Source organism: Notolepis coatsorum, assembly GCF_963971535.1.
Source record: "Notolepis coatsorum genome assembly, chromosome: 9".
Lineage (NCBI taxonomy): Eukaryota > Metazoa > Chordata > Actinopteri > Aulopiformes > Paralepididae > Notolepis > Notolepis coatsorum.
Window position 1 is genome coordinate 13,398,583 of NC_140173.1, and position 23,551 is coordinate 13,422,133.

The following is a 23,551-nucleotide window of genomic DNA, read 5'->3' on the forward strand; positions in this document are numbered from 1 at the left end:
GGAAGGAGGCTCACTGGATGAAAAGACCTGCCTGTGTTGCGAGGGTGAACATGCACTGGAGTTATGCCCGCTACTGGTGAAGAGGGCACATGAGGACAAGATTGCATTCCTGAGAGAGCACAGAATCTGTTTTGGCTGTTTGTGGAGAGGGCACATAAGTAAGGACTGCAGGAGGCGACTGTCATGTAAAGTATGTGGCTCTAGACATCCTAGCATCCTTCATATTTACCAGAAGGACAAGGAGGGAGAGAGAAAAGGAGCAGTGACAGCTGATACTGACATGGCAGTGGGCAGTACTCTGGTAGCGGTGCAAACTAGTGGTCTCACTGCGGCCGGTGAGCAGGACTGCAAACTATCCATAGTGCCAGTCAAGGTCAAGTCTAAAAAGGGCCATACCATTGTGGAGACTTATACCTTTTTGGACCAAGGGAGCTCAGGATCATTCTGCACAACAAACCTGATGGATAGACTGAATATCTCAGGAAGAGCAACTGAAATTCTCCTACGTACTATGGGCCAGGGAAAGGTTGTGGGATGTTGCATTGTGTCAGACTTGGAGGTAGCGGGCCTGGACAGTGGCCTCTACTATGACTTGTCAGACGTCTTCACACAGAAGAAAATGCCTGTCAGCAGGAGCAATATACCACGGCAGCAAGATTTGTGCAGATGGCCATACTTGCGTGGGGTACATCTACCTGAAATTGATGGAGACATTGAGCTTTTGATTGGCTTGAACGTACCTAGAGCTCTGGAGCCAGTAAAGGTAATTCCAAGTGAGGATGGAGGGCCGTATGCTGTTCAGACCAGGTTGGGATGGACTGTTAATGGGTCATTGTCTGGAGGAACAGATAATGGGTCATTGTCTGGAGGGGCAGACTGTGAACAACCTAGTGTTACTGCTAACCATATCTCAGTCGTGAAATTGGATGAACTGTGGGAGCAGCAGTTTCAAATTGACTTCCCTCAGTGCAGCCATGACGAACAGCTGGATCCATCAAGAGAAGATCGACAGTTCATGGAAATGGTTGAAAACACTGTTAAGCTTGTGGATGGTAAATACACCATTGGTTTACCTCTAAATAATGGGGATGTGTGCATGCCTGACATTGTGAAGCCTAAGACGAAGAGACAAAAGATGTATGAACAGGGAATGGAAGAGGCAAATAATGTGAAGAGCCTTATGGAGCCTTATGCCAATCACATTCGAAAGCAATGGAAAGAGATCAAAGCTAATATGGAAGAAAACAAGATGAAGGAGAAACAATTAGAAGAAATTAAGGAACAGTTTGAAAAGGAGAAACAAGACCTAAGTAAAGGTCAAAGCACCCTGACCCTGGAACAAGCTGGAGTGGACATCAAAGGGAGAAGATGCTATCCGTCTTAGAGGACATGAAGAAAGAGAGTAAAGCTATGGTTGAGGAAAAGGAAAGGCTGGACATGATCAAGTCGGAACTACAAAAGGAGTCAGACAACAACGATAATGTCCTCTGTGAGATAAGAAGAGAGAAGGGGGACCTGAAGGAATTGTCCGTCAGAGTTCAGAAGGATCTGCAGAACAGCATCAGTATTGCAATGAGAGAAAAACAACATCTAAAGAGAATGAAACCTGACACAGTGACAATGACGGAAGACATGACGAATGAATGGAAGCAAAAGCTCATGGGGAAGAAACAACAATTTGAAAAGATCAAGAAGGACATGGAACGAGAAAAAGAAGAACTTGATAGAATGAACAGGACGACAAGTGAAGAGACACTCGAATTAGAGTTCATGAAGTCTAACACCCAGAAACAACTTGGCATAATAGAACAGGAGGAAAAAGATTTGGAAAAGGACAGGAATGCCAGAAGTGGAACAGAATCGAGCGCAACTTCATGTCTGGAGACATCGTACGCATCATGGACGACTCTGCACCCTGCAACTCTTGGATCATGGGGAGAGTTGTTGAGGCTATATAAGATAAGAGAGGACTCGTTCCGACAAGTGAAGATCAAGACCAGGACAAGCTGTCTGGACAGGCCTGTCACAAAGATTTGTCTCCTTCAGGAGGCTGACCAGACCTGACCTGACGTGACTTGACTTGGGGTTTGGACATGACGTTCAGTGTGGTAGTATAGATCACACTGTCTAGGCTCCGAAAGTTCTAGGATCTCTGGCCTAGGGACACTTGACATATTCAACAGCGTTGACATTGAACTTTTTTCTCGTCTTCAAGAACAAAAAGTCGTTGGACCGTTCATCTTGATTGTTGTTTGCACGTGTTACACATTGGGTTATTGTGCTGTAATTATTATGTAGTAATAATTAGGGGCCGGGATGTGGGAGCAGGGAGGTGTATGTCATTTTGTCACCAGTGGTGGTGGGTGTGTCTGTCTGGAGGTGTGGGAAGAAGGGTAATTAATATCACCTGTGCCTGGGAACCATTCAGTGTTTGTTTTGTTACAGAGAGAGGGTGAGGCAGGGTGCCTATATTTCTGTTGACCGCATTACGTTACCCAGTTACCATCGAAATCCATATAACATCTGCAAGAGCATGTAACCGAAGGCTGAAATAAACACCCTTGAATTGCAGCTACGGACTCAGGATCATTCATTGGACTCGCGTGTCGGACAGATCTCCCTGCCCAAGCCCTCTCAGCGGCTTTTTACTTGTCACTTGCACGTCAATTGTTTGAACTCCTCCACTCAGCCCCTCGGCACTACCTGTCTATGACCGTCTACTGCCGCAACAGTACCAAAGCACCTCAAAGGCCCTAAAACCAAGACTACAAATCACAAAACAAACTGGTCAGACTACTGCTTGGCCTTACTCCTAAAACCAACCTTACCCCTGCCCATTTTGACGACCTAGGATGGCTTAGAGTAGACGACAGTACAGCAACTTGCAATGGGCCTGGTCTAAAAGATACACTACACCACTAAGATACCCATGTACATGTCGAAATACTTCCCAAAGGTCAGTGAATTCCACAACCACAACACCAGAGGGAGTTCCACAAATCATGTTCAACCCAGATTCGGCTCAAATAAGGGACTAAACACATTTAGCAATTATGCAACAATAATGTGGAACGCCATACCCACAGCCGTAAAATAATGTGAATCCCTACCCTCCTTCAAAACCGCTCTCAAAGAGCACCTGCAGTACGGGTAGCTGCAATTAAAAACAGGCCACTGTAAATATCCAAACCCCACCCACCCCCCTCCAATGTAGACCGTTTTCGCCTAAAGGTACATGCCTAAGTAAATGGAAGATTGCTCCACTTCTGCAAGGTCAATTTGCATGTTCTTGGTATCTAGGAACATCTAGGGACCTGGGGGTATGTATTTCCAGTGTCAGAAAATATTGTGTCTGTTACTAGTAATTATTCAATTGTAATGAATAAATTAATTATGATTAATTATGATTTATGATTTTGATGATGATCAAAAATTGATACGGGTAGGAGAAAATGCTCACTGAGCTCATTCACCACCTTATGAGATCAATAAGCAAATGAACCGCGGGAAGATGATTAAACAGAAGGATTTGTAGATACAGTAATTAATGATAATCGACTTAATTATAAATTCATATTTGACCTTGAACTTGACCTTGACCTTATTATGGCCAAATCATACATCTATGGATAGGGAAAATGCTCCTCTTTCCAATGGCAGGGTTGAATCTGGATTTAGTCATTTCTTGCGTTTTTTACGATAATTAGCATTTTCCGATAAATTTGTATTTCCGATAAATCGTATAAAACATCGGTAAAAATAAAAATATACACTTTGACTACTGTTCTTGATAGGGTTATGGTCTTTACTCTTGGCTACAAAAAGAAATTAAAAACATTGACCTCTTAACATCCAAGGGCCCACATGTGGATGATTCTTTGCCGACCTCTAGTGGCTCGGGTGTGCATTTCTTTTAATACAATATATATAGAATTAAAGCCCTATTTGTTTTGTTTTTGTTTTTCAGGTGACAAAATCCGTTCAGCGGTTCTCGAGTTACATGCCGATATGTGAGGCGTGCCCCAAAGTACGCAAAAGTACACATTACCACCCCCGACTCCCGGGGCTCTAGCTCCGTCAATCATTTGGCGATCTCGAAAATCTTTGCACAGGGTTGTAGCCAATGAGTGTGGCTTTCCAATGATATGATAATTGGGGATCTAATACGGTCTCTATTGATCGATGTATGACCTTAAGGCTTAACAGGTTAAACAGTACTGTATTTGTATGTCTTGTATGCAGTGGCGTAACTCTCTCTCCAGGTGTGCCGGGGACAGATTTGTGGGCGTGGCGAGTGACGTCGCTGGGGGGGGTTAGGGGGTGGCCCCCCCCCCCCCTCTCTACCTCGATTTTTTTTTAATACCAGGGGTGCAATACCGCATTTTCCCAGGCGGTGGCGCCATTTCTCCATGTAAACGACACACTGAGCTCATACATACAGAATTACATTGCATTCAGAGATCTCCTGGGTTCAAACAACCAAAAAACAATTATCCTCCTCTAAACCAGTAGGAACGCCTTTCATCTCTGATGGCTCCCATTGTGAAATGTATTTACAATACAAGGATGTTACAATACTTCCATTGAATATGACAACAACAACAACAACAAAAGCTATGGTATGTCATAAATGTATAGATGTAGCAGTACTGTCTATCTGTATGTCATGTGTGTCATATGAAGCCAGACCAGCACTCTCAGGTTCAAAATTTAATGGCAGCCCCCCCTCTCTACCTAGATTTTTTTTTTAAATACCAGGGGTGCAATACCGCATTTTTTGTATCTTTTTTGTATCACAAACAGTACTGTATTTGCAAATCTGGTATGTCATAAATGTATAGATGTAGCAGTACTGTCTATCTGTATGTCATGTATGTCCTGATTAATTGAAAATGGGGGACCCTGATACAGTACAGCTCAATACATACAATTGTTAAGGGGATGCAGACCAGAGAAAGACTTTCGTCTTGTTTACATCAGGGTCCCCCATTTTCAATTCATGACTGAGCTGTACTATACTGTACCCATTCTGCAATATGTTAATAAAGTGTTCAATCAATCAATCACTTGGCCCCAGAACCTGGATAAACACTTAGATTCCCAAAAGTAGTGATAGACTGTAGCCTGTAGGTACCCGGGTCTGTTTGACATTTCGAACATATTTAAAGGAGATATTGAACGGCCCATTTTGTTAGTTCTTTTTTCAATACGTTGCTGCAAACTATTATTTTTTTTAAATATTGAACCACACAGACAGCAATCAGAATACTGGCATTTCCATAACGCTTTGCCACCGCGCATTCAGTCCACACTGCAGCTTTCATCTCTACAGTATATTTTCAAAAACATGAGGAACAACTTTGCTTGAATTGTCTTTATTATGAAAACTAAAACAGGACGTTTGCATATTCTCAATGTTGCTGTCGACGTTGTCGCGGTCGTGTCGATGTGGGGACTTGCTTCTTCAAACCGGGTGGACAAAGTTTACAGACAAACGTTAGATTGTTTCCGTCTGAGTCAGTACTGACTTTAACGTTAAACTATTTTAAATCCCCAAGCACCGACGTCAAGAGGTAGAGTCTGACTCTGAGCGAGTGCTGCTCTCGACCTGCTGCTGCGCAGCGCTCATCTTCTGCTCGCAGACGCAGATTCAGCTGTTGTTGTGATGAGTCTGATGACGTAGCAGGGGTTGACAGGCGCGTTGCCAGATCAGTTGGTTTTCCACATAATTTTAAAGCCTGTTTACGGTGTATTTTAACTGGGTTTTCGGCTGAAATACATATGAAATCTGGCACATCTTTGAACGCCGTTATAACAGAGTGCTGAGAATGAACGCACTTTTGAACTCCTAAGTGCTCCTAACTACTAAGTGCAAGCCCAGATAAGTACTCGCTATTTGCATATCAATAGCGCCGGTCGTATTTAACACACCTGACGACCGGCGCTATTGATATGCAAATAGCGAGTGCACTCCCAGTTGATTTCAGGAACGCACCACACACACACACACACACTGCTGGTGTCGTCACTGCTGCTGGTTTAGCTCTAGATAAGGGCAAGAATGCGACCCCCATCTACTCCTCTTTGCATAATAGTAGGACAGGTAGTCAGAAGGGGGGGGGACATAACTGCATTCTGAAAAAATGGGGGGGACCCATTCCAATGTCCCCCGTGGGAAATACGCCCCTGCTTGTATGTCATAAATGTCTTGATGGATTGAAAATGGAGGAGCCTGATGTAAACAAGATGAAAGTATTGTAGCGTTCTGTCATACCCTTATTGTTAGGAAGAATGAGGAGAGGTTTATGTTCCTTTTGGGGTTGTTTAATTCCAGGGAATATGATTACATACAGGTCAATACCTCACTCGTCAGGTACACGCAGCTACCTGCCTCCACGTATATTCCACGACAACAACGTAACTTCCGGTGCCACCTCCTATCTCTCCCGGGGGGAAACACACCCCCAGGTAACAGTGACACACAAAACCCCAGAACATTACACTATCCCCCCCTTCTGAGCTCTCGCCCCGAGAGACACATCAACAACATAGCACATTCACAATAACATTTTCCATTTCAAGCAGAACACTTTTTTTTTCATTGTTATTCTTTTTTTTCTTCTCTTTTACACAAAGTCCTTGAAACGACCTGGCGGCAGCCTCCGCCTCTGCGGACGCGTTGTCCCTGCCCGAAGGACTGAATCGACCTGCCGCTGCGGAACAGGAACCGTCCGGGGAGTGCCATGTCTGTCCCGCACAGGGGACACAGTCTGTGATTCTAAGGGGGCCCCAGTATGGGAAGAGGGGAAACCGCCTGCTGGTGGACCACGGTGCACTCCCCTCGAACGGCGTGTACATCCAGCCCCAGTGGTGGTCGGAACACTGTCTCTAGGTGAGGCCGCTGGGAGGGCTGGGTCTTGAAGTGGGAGGCAATCCCCTCTGTACGGGGCCAGTCTGTCTCTCTGAAGAGCAACTTTCCTCGCCCTGAGCGACAATTGTACCCTGTATACCACCTCCCCCACCCTCTCTAGCACCCTACATGGCCCCTGCCAGTGACAGTCCAGTTTAGGGCACCGCCCCCTCTTCCTCCGAGGGCTATACACCCAGACCAGTTCCCCGGCCTGGAAATGCCTCCCCTTAGCCCGCACATCATAGTTCCTTTTTTGTCTCATGCCCGCCTTTTCCAGCTGACCCCGGGCAAAGTTGTGGGCGGACTCCATTCGATCTTGGAGTCTCCTGGCATACTCCCTCCCCGGGGGAACGGGGGGAGTGTCAGGGCGCTTGCCAAACGCCACCTCCGTCGGTGTCCGGAGCTCCCGGCCCAGCATGAGCAGTGCTGGCGTGCAGGAGGTGGACTCTTGGACAGCGGATCGGTATGCCATGAGAACAAGGGGAAGGTGCGTATCCCAGTCTTGCTGGTGCTCTGCTGTGAGAATGGCTAGCTGCTTGCCCAGAGTCCTATTGAACCTCTCCACTAACCCGTCACTTTGTGGGTGCAGAGCAGTGGTTCGGGTCTTCTTTGTGCCTAGCTGCTCGCACATGGTGGCAAAGACATGTGACTCAAAATTCCTCCCTTGATCGCTGTGGAGGGTTTCTGCTGCGCCGAACCGACTGAACATGCCCTCCACCAGCGCGTCAACCACAGTCTTGGCCTCCTGATCCGGCAACGCATATGCCTCCGGCCATTTTGTGAAATAGTCCATGGCGACCAGCACGTAACGATTGCCTTTGTCCGTGCACGGAAACGGCCCCATAACATCCACCGCCACTCTCTCCATGGGGGCTCCCACCCCCAGCTGTTGGAGCAGTGCGTGGGACTGATCAGGTGGGCCCTTGTATGCTGCGCAGAGGTCGCAGCGGCGACAGAAATCCTCTACGTCCCTTTTTATCCGTCCCCAATAGAACCCCTGACCGAGGCGGCGCAGAGTCTTTGTGATGCCAAAGTGCCCTGCCCCCACGGTGCCATGGGAACTTTTTAACACAGTCTCTCTCATTGCTTTGGGGACCACCACCCGCCACCTGTTCTCTCCCGTAGCCGGCTCCCTCCACGCTCTCTGTAGAACCCCATCCCACACCCGCAGAGCCGCAAAGTCTGCCCACAGTCCCTTTGTAGCAGTGGTGCCCCCTGCCACCTCCCCTTAGGGTGGCTTCTGACCTAACTCTACCCATTGCAAAACAGGTTTTAAATCAGGGTCCTGCTCTTGCTGCGTTCACCACTCCGCTTCTCCGATCACCTGCAGCACCCTGCAGACCGGCCCGTCGCCCTCGTGCTCGGGGCATATTGTTACCTCCTCCCAGAGCTCTCTCTCTCTTGTCTCCCTCTTCTCACAGTATCGACACCCCTCCAGAGCACAGGGCCGTCGGGACAGGGCGTCAGCGTTGGTGTGGCGGACGCCGGCCCTGTGCTCAACGGTGAAGTTGAAGTCTGCCAGCCTCAACAGCCAGCGGCACACTTGCCCCTCCGGCTCTCGAAAGGACGTCAGCCACTGGAGAGCGGAGAGGTCAGTTCTGATCGTAAACGGCAGGCCACAGAGGTAGTACCTGAAGTGTTTAACTGCCTCAACGACAGCCAGAAGCTCCCGGCGGGTGACGCAGTAGTTCCGCTCCGCTTTGTTGAATGTGTGGCTGAAGTAAGCCACCGCTCTTTCTCCTACCGGCCCCACCTGAGACAGCACGGCACCCATACCCACGTTGCTGGCATCCGTGTCCAGGACAAACGGCAGGGAGGGGTCTGGGGGTCGAAGTACAGGTTCTTTTGTTAGTCCTTTTTTTAGGAGGTCAAACGCCTGCTGACACTCAGGCGTCCAGGTGAAGTCAGCGCCTTTCTCCTTCAGTCGAAATAGGGGCTCAGCGATGCAGGAGAACCCCCTCACAAACCTCCTGTAGTATGAGGCAAGCCCCACAAAGCTCTCGAGCTGCTCTTTGTCTGCGGGGGTGGGCCACTCTTTGACCGCCCTTATCTTCCCCTCCTGCGTGCTGATGCCCTCTCCCGTCAGTTTGTGTCCTAAGAACTCCACTTCTCCCCTCATGAAGTGGCACTTGACAGGGTGAAGTTTCAGCCTGCCTCGGCTATCCTCCCCAGGACCCGTCTCAGCGTCTGGAGGCCCGCCTGGAAGGAGCTGCCGTGGGCCAGTATGTCGTCCAGGTACACAACGCACTCCTCTGGATGAATGCCAGCCAACACGCTCTCTATTAGCCTTTCAAACGTGGCTGGGGCGTTACACAGCCGAAGCTGAGGACACGGAATTGCCACAGCCCCCTCGGTGTGCAGAAGGCTGTCTTAGGTTTAGACTCTGGGTCTAGTGAGGAGAACCAGGACGAACCAGCCACTGTGTCCAGCGCCTCATCAACATGGGGCATCGGGTAAGAGTCTTTCTTTGTCACCTTGTTCAGTGGTCTGTAGTCGACGCAGAATCTCATTTTGGGGGTGTTCTTCTTCTTTACCATCACCACACCCGAAGCCCAGGGATTGGCAGAGGGCTCTATGATGCCCGCCCGCTGCATCTCATCAATGGCGCACTCTGCAGCTTCTCTGTACGCCATGGGAAGGTGGCGGGCTGGTGATCTGATAGGCCGAGCATCCCGTGTGTCTATTTGGTGATGCACCAAGTGAGTGCAGCCAATTTCAGCATCTGTCAGTGCAAAAATGTCCTTGAACTCATTTAGCAACTGCCACAGCTCCTCTCGCTGTTCCGGCTCCAAGTGGCCACCGTTGCGTTCCCATATGCCCCTCACAACCGCTAGCCTGTCAGCCTCTTCCTCCATGTTAGGCTGCGCCAGGGGGAGGGGGGCCCCGGGTGTAAATGGGACTGCTGATGGGGACAGGGGCGTACTGCCAGCAGGTGAGGGGAGCTGCCTGTCAGGGGCAAGGGGCATGGGCGGTGAGCGTTCAGCCGTCGAGTGGGCAGGGGAATATCTCAGGCGGGTATTCCGGGAGCGGGAGCTACCGTGACTGTCCAGGGGGCTTGCAGAATGAAACTGTGTCTCTACTGCCCTCACTGCCAGTGGCACTGACCTCGGGGGAAGTGGGGGGAATATCATCTCAACAGTGGGGCCCCCAGGGAAACTCAATGTGTTCTCCCCCAGGTCCAGCAGGCATCGGGCAAACTTCAAGAAGTCTAGCCCCAATATGCAGGGATCCTGCACCTCTGCCACCCACACCCGGAACTCCACCGACAGGCCCCCCACTGTTATGACCACCTTTCCCTTCCCCAACATGGGGGCTAGCTCACCCGTCACTGTCCTCAGCTGCACCGACGTCTGCTCCAGCTGTGTCCCCACCGGGACCACGTCAGGCCTCACCAGCGTCGCAGTCCACCAGGGCCGAACACGGCGCCCCAGCCAAGGTGACGGGACATAGCAAAAATTGCCTGCATGCATCCAGCCCACTACCATGACTGACTCAGTGTCAATGTCTGCTTCTGGGGGGAGTAGAGCCCGACCCCCCTGGCTGTGCTGATTGGCTCCCTCCGCTGGAGGCAGAGCAGCATGGGACATGGCGCCTGGGATCCGCTCCGCCCCGTCTACATGGACCCCCTGCCGTCCTGGCGATTGCGGCAGTCCCTGCGGAGATGCCCGGGTTGGCCACACCCCTAGCAGCGCATGGGCCCCGGTGAATGAGCCGCACCTCCTTGTGGTTGCAATGTCACGGCACGCACCAGCTCTGTCATCCGCTCCATCATTGCGCGCACCCACTCCGGCTCCCTTGGGCTGCTCTCCCTGGCAACCCTCACCGTGGGATGGGCCTCCCTCACGCCCTCCTGTGTGGTCTCGCCCCGCAGGTCTTCTCTCTCCAGCGCCAGCTCCAAGGCCCCCTGCAGCGTGCTCGGGTGCCTCAGCTGAACCCGCTCGCGCAGGTCTCGCGGCTCGATGGCGCGGACAAACTGATCTCTGGCGTACTCACTCAACACCGCGGGGGGCATGTGGCCGTATGCCCATCTCGTGAGTGTCTCAATGTCAGTTGCCAGTGCACGAAGGGACTCACCGGGCCGTCTGTGCCGGTTGCATAGCTCTGTGACCACGATGCTCTTATTGTCACATCGACCGAAACGCCTCTGTAGCGCCCCCTACCACAGCTCCATAGTCTCTCAGCTCTCTCGGCCCCAGTGCACTCGAGCATGCCAGGGCATCATCCGTGAGGGACAAAACGAGACAGGCAGCCTTTTTTTTATTGTCCACAGGCCAGCCATTCTGTTCGGCTGCCAGCTCAAATTGCATAAAAAACGCCTCCAAACTGCCTTTACCAGAATATTTCAGCGCCTGGTCTGCTCTCCAACCGCCGTGTGCACCTCCGCATTGTGCCACGCTCTGCATGTCATCCCTACCGGACACCGCCGGGTGGAGTACCGGCACCGCCGTCGCGTGACCGTCACTCTCCCGTCCTCCGAGATTGCCAACCGTGACTTCGGCAACGACCTTCCATCTTTCCAAGTCTGGAAGTCCACTTGACAGACCTTCATCCTCCCTCTCCTGTTTAATCTTGCGCCGTGGCTCTTCTTTTGCCGTCATTGCTAAGCTAACATGACGTAGCTAGCCAGTAACAGCGGAACTCGCCAGGGTACACAGTGCGCGTCAATCCGAGTTCACTAATCCCACTTCAGACACCAAATGTAGTGTTCTGTCATAACCTTATTGTTAGGAAGAATGAGGAGAGGTTTATGTTCCTTTTGGGGTTGTTTAATTCCAGGGAATATGATTACATACAGGTCAATACCTCACTCGTCAGGTACACGCAGCTACCTGCCTCCACGTATATTCCACAACAACAACGTAACTTCCGGTGCCACCTCCTATCTCTCCCGGGGGGAAACACACCCCCAGGTAACAGTGACACACAAAACCCCAGAACATTACATTGTTAATTAATTGAAAACTTTATTAACAGATTGCAGAATGGGTACAGTACAGTACAGCTCAATACATACAATTGTTAAGGGGTTGCAGAGCAGAGAAAGACTTTCGTCTTGTTTACATCAGGGTCCGCCATTTTCAATTCATCATAACATATATGACACACACAACATACAGATAGACAGTACTGCTACATCTATACATTTATGACATACCAGATTTGCAAATACAGTACTGTTTGTGGTACAAAAAGAGTCCAGAAAAGAGAGTATATACATTTGACGTAGAAACTGTACATTGGAGGAAGTTGGGTAGGTGGGGTAAGGTTGGGTGGGTGGGGGGGGAACTGTACATTGGAGGTGGTTGGGTGGGTGGGGGTGGGGGGGGGGTGGGGGGGTGGGGGGGTTGGGTAGGGGGTGGGTGGGGTTTCGAATTGCCGTCTCCCGTAGGTGTTCTTTGAGAGTGTTTTTGAAAGTGGGTAGTAATTCACATTCCTTTACAGCTTTGGGTAGGGCATTCCACATTGATGTGGCATAATTGCGAAACGTGTTTAGTCCCTTGTTTGAGCCGTATTGTTTTTTTTTGTTGTTTGTCGTGGTATTCACTGACCTTTGGGAAGTATTTTGACATGTACATGGGTACCTTGGTCGTGTAGTGTATCTTGTAGACCAGGCCCATTGCAAGTTGCTGTTTGCGGACGACTCAGCCCTGCTGGTCTCTGACAAGAACAAGTTACAGGTTGAAAAAACCCTCAGCTCGGAACTAGGCAAAATCTGCATATGGCTCGCCGACAACAAACTATCATTACACATGGGCAATGACAAATGGGGCGGCTTTGGCTCAGGGGTAGAGCGGGTCGTCCAATGATCGAAGGGTTGGTGGTTCGAATCCCGCTCAAGCCCATGTCCATCCCATCCCCGTTGTGTCCTTGGGCAAGACACTTAACCTACTTGCCTCGTATGAATGTGTATGCATGTGAATGAATGTTGGTGGTGGTCGGAGGGGCCGTAGGCGATGATTATTCGCCACGCTTCCGTGAGTCTGCCTCAGGGCAGCTCTGGCTGCAATTGTAGCTTACCACCACCGGTATGACTGTGTATGAATGAATAATGGACTCTGTGAAGCGCTCTGGGTGTCATGAAGAGCGCTATATAAATCCAAGCCATTATTATTATTATTATGGGCAAAACAGAGTCCATTCTCTTCGGTTCAAATAACAAATTCAGCAAGACTGACGGCTTCTCAGTTACAGTGGGTGACAATATTGTCACAAGGAAAGATGAAATTACCTACCTGGGTTCCATCCTAGAGGCTAATCTTTCCTGTGACAAAATGGCATCCAATGTAATAAAAAAAGTCAACCAACTTTTTTTTAAACAAACATATAAACAAACATGACAACACACGATAAGATATACAAGCATTAATTACAGTGCATATCCAATGAAATGACCATTTAGTCAAATGTCTTATACAGGATATACCCCTAATACCTGTTATCCAAAAACCTACACACATATGCTCTAGCTCGTACCCCCCCCTCCCGGACCCCCCATTGGATAATCCAACCATTATAACTTGTTCCTAACCAGACACTACCATTATATGCTAGCTTTTATTCTCTCCACCACTTCTAACCACATTGTCATCTTGGATTCATTGAGACCCAAAATTCTTGCTGTAGATATTTCTTGATAAATCACATCGAGATATGTAAGAGTCCAGACCTTCCGGCACATTTTTTCCGGTTGAAACCATTGTGATGCTATCAGCTTTTTAGCCACTGTGATACCGGATAAAACCAATCTCTTTAGCTGTGGAGGTACTGCATGTTCAAAGACATCATTCAGCAGTAATACAGAGGGGTGTACAGGTATATCCAGAGTTGAGAGATTTGATAAATGCTGGGTCACTTCTTTCCAAAATATCTTAACTGGTGGGCAGTCCCAGTACATGTGCATAAATGTCCCTTCGTCCCCATTTGTACATAGGGAGCATTTGGAGTCTTGTTTAAGACCCATTTTGTTCAGTCTTATAGGAGTTAAGTATGTCCTGTGAATATAGTTAAGATTGATTTGTTGATGGTCCGGGTTCCTTGATGCAAGTCGTACATTTACCCAGGCCTCTTGCCAGTCAAAGTCTGTCTCCAGGTCTGGTATATCCCTCCTCCAGACTGAGTCTAGATGGAGGGTTTCATACGAGGCCGTTAGTAATTGATGATAAAAATCTGAAACAAAACCTCTCGATGTCTCTCTTTCATAGAAACATTTGTGGTATCTGTGGTGTACAATTGGTATCTTTAATGGAACACCGTGAGCTTTCAAACATGCCAATAACTGTGCGTAATAATAGTATGTGGACTTAGTGAGATTAAATTTTGTGCGTATTTCATTGAAACTACAAAAACCCTGTTTGTTGAAAACGTCTCCTAATGAGTGTATGCCTTGCTTTTCCCATCTAGGGAATCGTATAGGTTGTTTTCCAATCAAGAGTGCATTGTTATTGAATAAGGGAGTATGATTGTGCCATTTATGTGGGATAGAATATTTTTTTTGTGTTTCACGCCATGTCCTGATCGCATGAGTGATTATGGGGCTAAATTTCCGTTCGCATTGCTTAATTGATAATTCGGTGTATACTATGCCCTTCAGCCTATGTGGAGCTACTATATTTTCTTCTAAATTTCTCCAGGATACTGATGCTTGGGGATCAAACCATGTTGTTAGTGGTCTTAAAGTGTACGCCTTAAAGTAGTGGTAGAAATCTGGAAATGCCATACCTCCATCTGCTTTGTTTCTCTGTGCGGTGGATCTTTTTATACGTGGTGGTTTGTTATTCCAAATACATTTGTATGTGGAGGAGTGTAATTCTTTCCAGTAACCCTTTGGAGGGGGTAACGGTAGCATTGAGCTGAAGAAGTTGATTCTAGGTAGGACGTCCATCTTAACTATTGATATCCGTGCCTGTACTGAGTTTTTAAGTTTTGACCACCTGACAAGGTCGTCTTTAATTTTGTTTTGGATTTTTATGTAATTGTGTTTCACCGTTTGGCTTATGGTAGGGAATATTTCAACTCCCAAACATCTAAAGTGTTTTACCATCTGTATCTCTTTTGGGAGGGTTATATTTCTTTTTGCAGGGGCGTTAAGTGGGAGGAAGGCCGACTTCGGCCAGTTTATCCTAAATCCCGATAGATCTCCAAAGTCCTCAATCAGCTTGAGAAGATGAGGCAATGCGGTGTTGGGGTTTTGCATGAACAGTATTACGTCGTCCGCATATAAACTAATTTTGAGTTGTGTGCCCTTGATTATGATTGGTTCTATGGATTGGGATTGTCTTATATATTGTGCTAAAGGCTCTAATGATAGATCGAATAGTCCGGGACTAAGAGGGCAACCCTGTCTAGCTGAGCGTGATACCGGAAAGATTTCGGAGATGATTGTACCTGTTGTAATCATGGCCGATGGGTCTTTGTATAATACTTTAATCATATCAATGAATCCTTTTCCTAACCCCATCCTTTCTAATACTGCCCATAGATACGACCATTCCAACCTGTCAAAAGCTTTCATTGCATCCAGGGACAGTATCGCCTTAGGTGTGTTGTCTTCCTTGTTGGCATCTAGTACGTGTAGTAATCGTCTTATGTTATCAGTGATCAAGCGACCTCTTATGAAGCCAGTTTGGTCCGGATGAATTAAAGATGTCATATGCTTTTGTAGTCTGATGGCTAATACCTTAGAGTACAATTTGATATCGGTTCCGAGGAGGCTTAAAGGTCTATAACTACCGCACTCAGTGGGGTCTTTGTCTTTTTTATGGAGGACTGTTATGAGTGCAATATTGTCATTCTTATGGAAGTTCCCCTCCTTGACTGAGTATAAAATCATATTTAGTAATAAGGGTCCAATTATGTCCCAACAAGAGAGGTACATTTCTGGTGGGATACCGTCTCTTCCAGGAGCCCTACCACTTCGCATTTCAGATATGGCATCCCTAAGTTCATCTAGTGTGATTGGTGTTTCTAACTGTTTAGCGTCATCCTCTGAAAGTTTAGGGAGATTAATTTGATTAAGATATGTGTCCATTTTGTTTGGATCGAAGGTTGTATCTGATTTGTATAAGTTGGAGTAGAATTCTTTGAATGTCGTGTTTATCTCTTTGGGTTCTGTAACAAGTCCTTGTTGTGCTCTAATGGTATTTAATATCTGCAAATTTTGCGTTGACTCTTAATCGCATAGCTACTTGGTGACTTGGTTTGGAACCTTGGGAGTACTGCTGTTGTCTTGTGCTGCGTATTTGCATTTCAGATTGTTGTCTATATATGGCGTTAATCTCTTTTTTTAGTATGTTGACTTGATTTTCCAGTCGAACCGAGTTGTTGTATTGTAAAGAATTAAATAACGTTGAGTAAAGCGTTTCCAGTTCAGCTAGTTTTGAGCATTGATTCTTGCGTAATTGGGAGGAAAAGCTATCAGTGAAATCCTTGATCATTCCCTTTGTCGTCATCCATAATATTCTGGGGTCCTGCACCGTATTCGCATTTATCCGAAGGAATACCGTAAGAGCTTCATTGATTTGTGTTATGAATTCCTTGTTATTGAGCAGCATCGTGTTAAATCGCCATCTTGGGGCTCGGGTTGATAGTATACCAAATGTTCCTTTTAGGAGTAAATAACAGTGATCTGATAATGCATTGGGTATCATTTCCACATCGTAGTTATCAAATAGTCTCGGGGATGTAAAAATGTAATCTATTCTGGATAATGTGTTATGTCTCGCAGATCGACAGGAGTACTTCCGGGTCGTGGGGTTAAGTGATCGCCATAAGTCATTTACACCTGTAATCTTCGACCAATCCTTTAATGCCTTGGATGCATTTTTTTGTTCGCTGGAAAAGGAGGGGTTTGATTTGTCCATCCTTGGATTCCAAATGGCATTAAAATATGCACCAATTATAAATGAGTATTCGGGAAGGTCTAACATTACTCTGGTAAGTGTATTGAAGAAATTAACTTCGTATAAATTTGGGGCGTATACCGCTACCAGCGCTATTTTCCTGTTCTTGTGTAAAATCTTAGCTATAGTTATCCGACCATCTGCATCAGACCATACTCCCTTCAATTCAATGTTCAACTTCCGTCTAACGACTATGGCTACTCCCCGAGTTCTCGTTCCAAAGGATGAGTGACTAATGTTGTGATATGTGTTGTCCGCTAACGAATCTATGTCTTTCTCTAAAATGTGCGTTTCGCTTAGCAGAGCCACGTCCACCTGTTCTTTTCTCATCAGTGTGAGCACGCTTTTGCGTTTGTGTTGTTTATTTATTCCACCAGTGTTCCAGATCATTATATTCAAACTAGCCATAATCTATACATGTTGTCGTGTAGTTGTTGGTAATGCTTCTGGAGTGCGAAGCTACAATAGATGTACATCCAATTATTGAGGTCCCATTGAGAGCAGAGCTTAAGAACATATATATACAAATAAAAATCCCCTATTATCCCCTCCCATCGAGAGTCGTACATGACTGTGTTCCATGAACACAACCTTCGCGTATAACTCCCTCCCTTAAACCACCGGATATCCCAGAATGATCCAATTATCCTTAACATTCCTATGTATACCATAGGATCTAACATTCTAAATTCTACCGTAAGTAGAATGTCAACTGTGGCTTGGCCACTTTCCCGTTAAATAAAAGTTAAAATAAGATAAAACTAAAATTAAAGACCAAAAATAAGCTTCAATTATCATGCCATAATCACTTACATTTTGTATGAACTTGTGTAATTTATAATAACCCAGGAATAATATGGAGGTATTGAACTGAAAAGATAACCTCAATAAATCAGAGAAAAGAGAAGCAAGAAAAAAGGAAGAGAACATTAACTTAGATCTTAAAAGAGCTTTGCTATGCTTAAACATCTAAAGTATAAATTGGAGAAGTAGTGGAAATATTTCCTATTAATAAAAAGCAGTTTTTAAATACGTATATGCAGCATTTCCCCTGGCCAGGGGTGGGCGATGATCCGTTGTGAAGAATGTTATTCCAGCCGGCCGCTGCTGTGATGGTTCTGTGGTTCTGCAGCTAGATGCTGTTGGTTATTCCCCCGCAGGGCTTCTGGCTGTATGTCTGGCCACGTATTGCTGTTATTCCAGAATGTTCTCTATATCAAAGAATGTTTTAGATGTTCTAGATTATTCCAATATGTCGTTTTTACAGTGTTGGAATGTTCCAGTATGTTCTGGAATGTTGTTAGAATTCCATACTCTTAAAATAAGGATCACTTCAACGCCATGTTCATCTTCTCTATATCGTTCCAATTTTGAATCCAATATGTCCGCAATAATAGAAGCCCAACAGGGAAAACATTCAATAACTCTGAGCTCGTAGGTCTCTCTGCTCCAAATCATAGGTTCATTAAAGTTTATACTATATGGTGTCCATGTCTAACAGAGATTAAAAGGCCATTTATACACTATCCTGCATTTTGTGCTGCCATGTATTTGGCTGCATCTTCAGGCGAGTTGAGGAAAACCCTTGCTCCTTGTTTATCGACGATGTGAAGTATTGCAGGGTATATTAATATGGGTTTGTATTTCTCCAGATAGAATTTAGACATCACCGTCTTGAACTTGGCTCTCAGGTCCACCACGTCCCGACAATAATCTTCAAAACAGTGTATTGATATATCCTTGTATTTCATATTGCCTCTCATCCTGCGAGTTTCACGAATGATCATTTATTTTATTCTGACTTGGCGCAGGATAACCAATATCACTCTGGGTCTAATGTTATTGCCGTTGGATCGGGTCCCCAATCTGTAGCAGTGCTCCACCTCCGGAACATTAGGAAGTATCGTTGGTCCCAGGATTTTCTGTAATTCTGTCGCAAACTCTTCACGGTGTGCGCAGCTCACCGACTCGTCTAGACCGACTATACGAATATTCAGCTTGCGATTTTGATATTCCATCTAGAATATTTTAGCTTTCTGTTCTTCATTGATTCGCTTAAGCTCAACCGTTATATCGTTGAGCTCCGTCTTGAGTTCTATGTAGTTTCCCTTCATCTCAGCCGTTAGATTAACGTTGATATCAGCTACGTCTTTGTAGATCCGACCGAAACTTTGTTGGTGTGCTTCCAAGCCAGTTTCCAGTGCCACGGTGCGCTTAATATGTGCCTCGGCATCCACCCTTAGCGCTTCTATTTTGCCTTCGATAGATTCTTTGATAGCATCTACTTTTTCGGTTATTGTTTCGGTTAATGACTTCTCCATTTTTTTCATTTCATTTTTCATTTCCTGTATGATATAATCCGTGTCTGAGGAGGTGTTTGTAGAGGTTGAACTTGAGGAGGATGCTTTCTCATCCATATTCTCTGCAATTTGTCGCACGTATCCCACGGCCATAGGCGGGTCCTCTGCGCTTGGTTTTTCAGTCGTTTTATCTTTCCTTGTATATGGCATCTCGAATCTTTCAGTCAATATAGTTAGTTGATAATCTCAGTTTATATATGCGTCAAGTTTTAAACGCATTGGTGGTTTATAAATATGTTTTTAAAACGAAAAAAAAAATAACGGGTGAGCAGCTGTGTCACATCCGACTACTCCATTCTATAGTCAAACCGGAACGAACTCGATTCTTGTACCGGATCTCCTCTCTGGTAAACAAGAATACCCTGAAGACTCTGGCAGGAGCACTCATTCAAGGGTACTACGACTATGCTTGCACCTCATGGTACCAAAGCACCTCAAAGACACTAAAAACCAAATTACAAACATCTCAAAACAAACTGGTCAGACTACTGCTTGACCTGACTCCTAGAACCCACCTCACCCCTGCACACTTTGCCAACCTAGGATGGCTTAGAGTAGACGACAGAGTACAGCAACTTGCAATGGGCCTGGTCTACAAGATACACTACACGACCAAGGTACCCTGACTTTTTTTATTACATTGGATGCCAGGAAAGATTAGCCTCTAGGATGGTAATTTCATCTTTCCTTGTGACAATATTGTCACCCACTGTAACTGAGAAGCCATCGGTCTTGCTGAGTTTGTTATTTGAACCGAAGAGAATGGACTCTGTTTTGCCCATGTGTAATGATAGTTTGTTATCGGCGAGCCATATGCAGATTTTGCCTAGTTCCGAGCTGCAGGTTTTTTCAACCTGTAACTTGTTCTGCATCCCCTTAACAATTATTTGTATTGAGCCGTACTGTATTGTACCCATTCTGCAATCTGTTATATACTGTTTTCAATCAATCACTCTGCTTTAGAAAAGTTAACATGAGTTATTTCTCAAAATACGTCCAGCGGAGGGCAGTAATGTGCCATACTGCCGGACATTTCAAAGACGAAGAAGAGCTTCCTCCAGTGAGTCTGGTCCTGCTGCTGCTGCTGCTGCTCCTCGGTCCTGATCGTGTCTCTAGTGGGACTGACATCTGAGCCCCGTCCTCCTGGTGAGAGCAGCAAAGGCCCTGTCGCCCCAGGTCCGGAGCTTGGTTGTGGGAGGTGTTAGGAGGTTGGCATCTGCAGACCTAAGGCGACGGGTGGGCGTGTGACGGTGGAGGAGGTCGGACAGGTAGGGAGGGGCAAGGTTGTTGAGGGCTTTAAATGTGATGAGAAGTATTTTAAATTGTATCCTGTATTTGATTGGAAGCCAGTGGAGGTCGTGGAGGACAGGGGTGATGTGATCAAAGTGACGGGTGGAGGTGAGCATGCGGGCAGCAGAGTTTTGGACATATTGGAGTTTATTGAGGATAGTGTTTGGTGAGCCGTAGAGGATGCTGTTACAGTAATCCAGTCTTGATGAAATGAATGCATGAACCAGTGTTTCAGCAGCAGAGAGTGATAGGGAGGGGTGGTTTAGACATTTACAGGGGCCAGTTTCGAATTGCAGTCTCCCGTAGGTGCTCTTTGAAAGTGGATAGTGATTCACATTCCTAGCATTGAACGTGCTCCTTCTGTCAGACATTATAATAATGCAGGACCTGTCGCAGAGGTCTTTATTCGGCATGCCAAGACACTCAATGTTTTAGCGGCACACACAGTGGTTCGTTTTTAACACACACGCATGCATTGTCTTTTTAGGATCGCCGATGCGATACTCCTCTGCGCTTAACCCATCCCGTCATCCTTCCCCCCAAGGGCAGCCAGGAGCAGACGAGGGCGTGAGCCATGCCCAGGGACCATCCAAGTGCTCCTGCCCATCTTCGTCAAGGACGCCACAGCGTTAGCGATCTGTTGTGCATGTTTTTCCATTGGGTTTCTATTATTGGGGGACCCGTGCGAGCACGGGGGGAGAACATGCAAACTCCACACAGAGGGGCCTGGGAGATACCCACCTGGGTACCTGGCAAGCCGGTAACCTGGTCCCCAAGCGGGAATCGAACCCTGGACCTTCTTGCTGTGAGGCGACAGTGTTACCACTACACCACCGTGCCGCTGTAACTACAAATATGTTGAATGACAACATGCCAGAGAAATGTGTGATGGTGGTGTTGTTGTTGTTGTTGTTGATATTGATATTATTAATGTACATTATTATTATTATTATTATTATTAATATTAATATTAATAATAATAATAATAATAATAATAATAATAATAATAATAATAATAATAATAATAATAATAATAATAATAATAATAATAATAATAATAATAATATTATCAGGGCCTCGCTGCATCTATCATAACATTAAGCTAACCTGTTAGCTAGCTAGCGTTAGCCGTTAGCTTCTCCGACAACAACATAATTCCCATAGGTTTACACTACCTAGTGTAACACCGCTATATGTAAGACGAATACAAGTCTTCATTTACAAAGCTCGAGGCTATTAGACGCATTGAATGAATGAATGAAAACTTTATTAACAGATTGCAGAATGGGTACACGTACAGTACAGCTCAATACACCCAATTGTTAAGGGGATGCAGACCAGAGAAAGACTTTCGTCTTGTTTACACCAGAGTCCCTCATTTTCAATTCATGGGGACATTTATGACAAACATAACACGACATACAGATAGACAGTACTGCTACATCTATACATTTATGACATACCAGATTTGCAAATACAGTACTGTTTGTGATACAAAAAAGAAAAAGAAAAAGAGTGTATATACATTTGACGTAGAAACTGTACATTGGAGGAGGTTGGGTAAATGCGGGGTGGGTGGGTGGGGACACACTGTACATTGGAATACTGACAAAGCCATACTTGGTCATTTACTGTACAACTGGGTTAGGACATTTGTAGGGGCCCGTTTCAAATTGCAGTCTCCCGTAGGTGTTCTTTGAGAGTGTTTTTGAAAGTGGGTAGTGATTCACATTCCTTTACAGCTTTGGGTAGGGCGTTCCACATTGATGTGGCATAATTGCGAAACGTGTTTAGTCCCTTGTTTGAGCCGAATCTGGGTTTCACATGATTTGTGGAGCTCCCTCTGGTGTTGTGATCGTGGTATTCACTGACCTTTGGGAAGTATTTTGACATGTACATGGGTACCTTGGTCGTGTAGTGTATCTTGTAGACCAGGCCTATATGTAAGACGAATACAAGTCTTAATTTACGAAGCTCGAGGCTATTAGACGCGTTGAATGAATGAATGAAAACTTTATTAACAGATTGCAGAATGGGTACAGTACAGCTCAATACACACAATTGTTAAGGGGGATGCAGACCAGAGAAAGACTTTCGTCTTGTTTACATCAGTCCCCCATTTTCAATTCATAGGGACATTTATGACATAAACAACATACATGACATTTATGGCATAGGGACATACATGACATACAGGTATTTAGTACTGTTACATTTGTGACATATACGATATTCAAATATACAGTGCTGTTACCCATAGATCCTGACAGAGTATATACATATGATGGGGAGGGGACTGTACATTAGGAGGGGTGGGTGTGTGGGAGAGAAATATACATACGGTGGGGAGAGAATAATATACATGCGGTGGGGAGAGAATACATGAGAATTATCAAGGCTCATCAGGTAGTGACTGAAATGTGTTTTCTAGCTGCATGTCTTCAGTGTTTGAGGGGAGTTCTCCTCTTACTGTGTTGTTAGCAGCGTCCACAGCTGCTTCTTATCACTCGTGGTGGTTGATGTTGGCCTCTATAGATAGCCTCTATTGTTGTCTCACCTTTGGTGTCCATGGTATTGTCGTCTCATTATCTTCCAAATGAGGTGCAAGCATAGTCGTAATACCCTTGAATGAGTGCTCCTGTTAGTCTTCAGGGTATTTTTCTTTACCAGAGAGGAAATCCGGTACAAGAATCTTGTTCGTTTGATTTCTTGATTACATTGGATGCCATCTTGTCACAGGAAAGATTTTCCTCTAGGATGGAACCCAGGTATGTAATTTCATCTTTCCTTGTGACAATATTGTCACCCACTGTAACTGAGAAGCCGTCGGTCTTGCTGAGTTTGTTATTTGATCCAAAGAGAATGGACTCTGTTTTACCCAGGTGTAATGATAGTTTATCAGCGAGCCAGGTGCAGATTCTGCCGAGTTCTGAGCTGAGGGTTTGTTCAACCTGTAACTTGTTCTTGTCAGAGACCAGCAGGGCTGAGTCATCCGCGAACAGGAACAAGTTGCAGTCACAAGCTGATGACATGTAATTTGCATAAATGGTTGGTGACGTTCGACAGAATAAGACAAAATAAGTTAAAGGTTC